Raw genomic sequence first — 6,930 nt, 5'->3', positions numbered from 1 at the left:
GGGGGGTGAAGGCTGAGTCGTTAAGTGACTTGCCAAAATCAGTGTTAATTTTTAAAACCTGATGTCTTTCCTTGCAACATTGGTTTAAAAAAAATAACTTTCTTCCTAATTCCAGATCTACCATTTACTTCCAGTCCCTTTATAAAGTGCTATGGGCCCTGGCCCGGTAGCTCAGTTGGTTATAGCATTGTCCCAACAAACCAAGGTTATGGGTTCAAGCCCTAGCCAGTGCAACAACAAATTGATGTTTCTCTCTCTCTCTCTCTCTCTCTCTCTCCCTCCCCCCCTCCCTCCCCCCCCCTCCCCTCCCTTAACACCATTCCCCCTTCCTTTCTCTAAAATCAGTTGATAAAATAAATAAATAAGTGTTATGGAATAGGAAGAATGTGAATGTTACATTACTTCTTTCAAATGTTTTGAAAATGGTGTTTTTTAAAACACAATCCTTAAGTATAGAAATCAGGGTTTTGCCTCCTTGCCACTTGCCAAGACCTTGTTCATGCAGGTGGCTCCTTAGTCCTCCCCTCCCCTTCTTTTTTAGAAGCAAGCATAAAGGTAAAAATAAACCACTCTAATAATTTCTTTTCTGAAATAAAGCAAAGCCACCTTTTATGAAAATCAAACTAATTTTACATATAGTTGGGAATGTATGAACAGTGTTTTATCCCTTTAACAATTGAGTTTGGTATACATTTTGGAAGTAAATATTATTGTAATCCTTTGGCAATACCACAGGTTAATGCTGGCTCCTAATTTTGGATGGGGTTTCTAGCTTCCCCTTTTTCCTCTAAAAATAAAAGTGAAATAAAGTTTTTTAATACCAAAATGCACCACTTTATTTTTTAAAATGTATTTTTATTGATTCCAGAGAGGAAGAGAGAGATAGAAACATCAATGATGAGAGAGAATCATTGAATGGCTGCCTCCTGCATACCCCCTACTGGGAATCGAGCCCACAACCTGGGCATGTGCCCTTGACTGGAATCAAACCCGGGACCCTTCAGTCCCCAGACAGATGCTCTATCCACTGAGCCAAACCAGCTAGGTTAGAATGCACCACTTTAAATGTTATTGTCAAGCTTGGCCTTCCAATATAAATTAAAAACTCATAGTCACTGTTTACGTATTTCCTCATTAATTTTCTTCATAGGACTTAAAATGATGTGGAATCACCTTCAGTGTTTTGTTTGGTTGTTTCATCCGCTTGGAATGTCCAGTAGAGCAGGGTCTCCATCTGACGTTCACCACTGTGTCCCCTGCCAGGATTGGTGGCTGGCTCATGGTCGGCAGGCAGTGAATGCTACTGACTGACTGAATGAAGGATACAATGGAGAGCAAAATAAATGTAGGTGTGGCTTCTTGTCACAGCTTTCTGAGTTGAGTTTTGGAATCGCGGTAGGTACAGGCACAATAAAAGTAGAGGAGATGGGTCGACTTTAGTTGTTCATTCAATAAATGTTTGTTCAGAGCCTGTTGGGAATTATCGGGGAATGAAAGGTGACTAACATGGGGCGCTGCCTTACTGTGTGTCAGACTTAGACAATCCTGAATTCTGAGGTGCTTTCCCTGCCCCAAGTTTTCCCTGTCACTTCCCAACACACTTAGGGTATACTCTGTGTATTGCACTTCTTTGTGTTGGTCTTGCCCTAGACCAGAAGTTTCTTTTTTTTTCTTTTGGTTAATCCTCATCTGAGGATATTTTCCCATTGATTTTTAGAGAGAGTGGAAGGGAGGGGGAGAGATAGAGATAGAAACATTGATGTGAGAGAGACACATCGATTGGCTGCTTCTGGCAAGCGCCAACCAGGGCTCTACCAGGGCCTGGGATGGACCAGGGTGGGGGATTGAGCCTGCAACCAAGGTATGTGCCCTTGACTGGAATCGAACCTGGGACCCTTCAGTCCTTGGGAGGCTAACATTCTATTCTGTGAGCCAAAACGGCTAGGGCATGACCTTGCCTTATTTTTATGTCTATATTTAGTGTTGTTTATTAGGTCTTGGTACTCAGTCAATATTGAATGAATGACTTAATCTTATGTATAGCAGTTCAGAGAATGGGCTCTGGAAACAGACTACCTGGGATAAAATTCTGATCTACCACTTATTAGCTGTGTGACTTTTGCAAATAATGGAACCTTTTTGTGCCCCAATTTCTTTATCTACAAAATGGGTAATAATAGCACCTACATTGTGGGTTCTATAGTATTAAATGATATAATGCAGGTACAGCATTTAGCATAGTTCTTGGCATACAGTAAATTCAGTAAATATTATCATTATGAAAATACCCACAAAGAAGGTCAGTAGGAATGTTACGGGATTTTGAGAAGAGACAGACTGCCTCTATCCTGTGGGGCCAGAGTTTTGGGGGAGGAAGTAGAGTCTCGAATATACTTCTTGAAAAGGTACAAACGAACTGGAAAATGGAAGAATGGGCCTGAAGAACATATGGACGATTTGTAATCTGAGCCAATTTCTTTTCCCGTTCTGTTAGTTTATTTACATCCTCCCCTTCCCCCCCAAATGTGTTTTCTTCTGCTTGCTACAAAGAGATTTTACGAGAAAGGACAATGACATCTTTTGTGGAATTTTTATATATATTTTATGTTAATAGATTATGTTTCAATTATATAAATCCATGTTGTATAATCCAGAACTTATTCCTGTTCCCTGAGGTTTTGTCAGTGTGTTACAAAGATGCAAGGATTACAAAATGTACTGTTCCTTTTTCTTTTCTTTTTTTAAAAATCATTTTACTTTAAAAAATAATCTTTTTTTAAAATATATTTTATTGAGTTTTTACAGAGAGGAAAGGAGAGAGATAGAGAGTTAGAAACATCGATGAGAGAGAAACATCGACCAGCTGCTTCCTGCACACTCCCCACTGGGGATGTGCCCGCAACCAAGGTACATGCCCTTGATCGGAATCGAACCCGGGACCTTTCAGTCCGCAGGCTGACGCTCTATCCACTGAGCCAAACCGGTTTCGGCTAAAAAATAATTTTTTTATTTATTTCAGAGAGGAAGGTAGAGGGAGAGAGAGATAGAAACATCAATGAAGAGAGGGAATCATTGATTGGCTGCCTCCTGCCCGCCCGCCACTGGTGATTGAGCCCACAACCCAGGCATGTGCCCTTGACTGGAATCAAACCCAAGACCTGTCAGTCCTCAGGCTGACACTCTATCCACTGAGCCAAACCAGGCTAGTGCCTGTTTGTTTTTCTTGTCATTTCCTAGCTGTTAGCAATTTCCCCTCATATTTGCTTATCAGAATCATATTTTTTTGGAAAAGAATGTAGTTGCCATGTGTACATTAAACACACACCTTTTTCAGATGGGGCCATGATTCATAGGATGTGTCATAAGTTGAGAAGACACCTCGATAGAAGCAGTCTTCATTCATTTCTTATACTTTTTTTTTTAAAGAAACAGCCAGTATATTTTAAACTATATTAAGTATATGTTGCATTTTTCCATTTTTAAAATTAAGGTATAATTTACACACAGTTGCCGAAACCGGTTTGGCTCAGTGGATAGAGCGTCAGCCTGCGGACCGAAAGGTCCCAGGTTCGATTCCGGTCAGGGGCATGTACCTGGGTTGCGGGCACATCCCCAGTGGGAGATGTGCAGGAGGCAGCTGATCGATGTTTCTCTCTCATCGATGTTTCTAACTCTCTATCTCTCTCCCTTCCTCTCTGTAAAAAATTAATAAAATATATTTAATTTGCACACAGTAAAATTCACCCCTTTTAGTGAACAGTTCTTCAAATTTCAGTCATTACACACGCATGTAACCACCACTATAGGTGACCAAGAACACAGAGTGGAGAACCCGAGAACAGACTGCTATCTACACATCTCGAAGCTGACAAATGTCTGTCTGGGCATCACCAGGCACATGGCAGAAACCCATCCACATTGCCATCAAGAATGGATCTGAGCCCTAGTCAGTTGCTCAGTGGTTAGAGCGTCAGCACGCAGACTGAAGGATCTCAGGTTCGATTCCGGTCTAGGGCATGTACCTCGATTCCCCAGCCCCCATAGGGGCATGTCTCTAACATAGATGTTTCTCTCTCTATGTCTCTCCCCCTTCATTCCACTCTCTAAAAATTAATGGAAAAATGTCCTCGGGTTAGGATTAACTGGGGGGAAAAAGGAATTACAGAGGAATGACACAGAGCACTATATGATTACATATAAAGGGAGGCCTGGCATAAGACTGAGGAGATTAGAGAAAGCTTCCCTATGGAAGTGACATTTAAGCTACTTGCTTTTGTTTCCAGTTTGCTGAGTTTTTGTTTTTAAAATCAGAATCAACTACTTTTTCAGTTTCTTTACAGATCCTATAGTTTTAAAAATTTAATATAATAATGGAATAGAATTAATTCTAATATTGATCAATCATTACACTTCTTAAATAAACTTTACTTGACAGTTATATATTGTTCTTTTTCTGGATCATTAAATTTTACTCTTTATTTTTGCATCTATATTCATTAACATTTGAGCCTTCTTGTTCTTTGAGCATTCCAGGGATGGTCCCATCGCAGGGCTTTGTCTTTGCTGTTCCTTGTGTCTGAAATGTTCTTCCTTCCGATATCTGCATGCTTGTTTCCTTAATTCCTGTAGGTCTCTGATCAAACACCACCTCAACAATGAGGTCTTTCTTGAGTACTTTATTTTATTTTATTTTTTTAATCTTCGCCTGAGGATATTTTTCCATTGATTTTTAGAGAGAATGGAAGAGCGAGGGAAAGACAGAGAGAAATATCCATGTGAGAGGAACACATTGATTGGTTGCCTCCTGCAGGAGCCCTGACTAGGACCCGGGCCGGGATGGAGCCTCCAATCGAGGTACGTGCCCTTAAACAGAATGGACCCCAGAATGGAACAGACCCTTCCGTCCTCAGGCCGACGCTCTGTCCACTGAGCCAAACCTGCTAGGGCTTGAGTACTTTATATAAAATGGCAACTTTCCTTGGTTTTCCCCAGAATTTCCTATCCCCTTCCCGTGCAGAATTGTCAGATCTCACATGTCATTCTCACTGATTTGTTTGTTGATCCCGCCTCCACTGGCCAAATGAAGCTCCGTGAGAGCTTAGACTGTTTTGTTCACACTGTGTCCCCTGCACCTGGAACAGTGCTGGTAATAGTGGGCCTCCCTAAATATGTGGAGTGGACAGTTGAGCTCGGTATTATACATAATATTTCTTTCTCTTTTAAACTGTTTTAGATCTTCAGCATCAGAATTTCTCCTTAACTGATTGGAAGGTCCCCATCTCTTTACATGTTCCAGAATAGATCAGATAACATGGAAATCCCTTCTTTGAATGTTAGAAATGATTTATCCATAGAACGATTTGATTTTGTTGCTCTTGTGGGGGGAGAGGATAAATTGGGCAACCTTTTACACTTGTTTTATTACGATTTGTTTATTTAGGCTTTCTACTTCTCCTTGAGTCAGTTTTGGCAATTTGTATTTCCTTAGAAAGTAGGCCTTTCAACTTAAAAATTTCAAATGTATTGACTAAATTAAATTTGTATGATTAAAAAAAATATTCTGTATCAGTGGTTGTGATCTCCTTTCTCAGCTACCCTGCCTGTTATTATTTTATGAAAATACTTGCTAGAGACTTGTTTATTTTAATTGTTGTTTTTAAAAAAGTTTCTCCTACCTATGTTGTGGATATGTGTTCTTTTTTTAAAAATATTTTTTATTGATTTTTTACAGAGAGGAGGGGAGAAGTATAGAGAGTCAGAAACATCGATGAGAGAGAAACATCAATCAGCTGCCTTCCGCACACTCCCCATTGGGGATGTGCCTGCAACTAAGGTACATGCCCTTGACCAGAATCGGACTTGGGACCTTTCAGTCTGCAGGCTGACACTCTACCCACTGAGCCAAACCGGCTAGGGCTGGGTATGTGTTCTTAATTAAATTCTAAATATTTGGTTAATTTTTTTCATGTAATAAAAACATCAAAGGCTGAGTACAGCCGTAGTTAAATCCCATAGGTTTTATTCCCAACCCCCTCCCATAGTTTTTAATATGCCATATTCTTGCCATTTATTTCTAAATATAGTCTTTCTTTGTATTGAACTAGATGTTACTCTTATGGGGTGATAGTAGTTTAACTTGGGGCAAAATTTCTGTAAGAGGTTATTGGGGACTCAGGTATCATTCATGTGCTAACCATCAGATGTAAGAGAGCAAAGATCTGCCACAGGATCCAAAAAGGGCTTATTGAATACGCACTGAAAATTTTCCCCTCTGGCTTTTTTTGGTACACAGCACCTCCTAGGCAAACAGGTATTTGGTAGCTAATGAAGTATCTTTTCCTTAGTGGAGTAGCCAGGCCAAACTTTATAGTCATCACTGGCAAATCAACAGCCATAAATTTTGAACCCTACTCCTGTGGTTGCCTATATGGGAAGTGCCTGGAGAGTCCCCAACTGGGTCCTGTTCTTTGATTCCCTCAGTCGGTTGCTTCTGTACAGGGCCATTGCTGTTGCTAGAAAGGGCAAGGTATCTACAACTTCATTTTAATTTCAGCAAGTATGAGTTTTACTTACATATTCCCCCCCATGCTCATTTAAAAAAATTTTTTTCTTAAATTAGCAAGAAGCAGTGTTGGGTATTGGGAAAAGTTCTAGACTAGAAGTCAGATTCTGCTGGGGTCCAACCCCAGCAGGTCCAGGGGTCCCCAAAGGTGTGGATGGAGTCGGTGAAGAAGGAATGACACAGAGACAGAGTTCAGTTGATCAGCAGCCTAGCCAGGATCTCTAGCCAAGTTCTGGTCAGGATCTCCAGCCAGGTTCTGTGTCCATATTCTCTCGCTAGGTTCTCCAGCCAGGTTCTCCAGGTTCTCCAGCCAGGTTCGGTCGCCAGGTTCTGTAGCCGGGTTCTTCAGCCAGCTACTATTGTCTAGG

This window comes from Myotis davidii, unplaced genomic scaffold (assembly GCF_000327345.1).
Source record: "Myotis davidii unplaced genomic scaffold, ASM32734v1 scaffold142, whole genome shotgun sequence".
Classification (NCBI taxonomy): Eukaryota; Metazoa; Chordata; class Mammalia; order Chiroptera; family Vespertilionidae; genus Myotis; species Myotis davidii.
Note: the sequence above shows the minus strand (reverse complement) of the source record.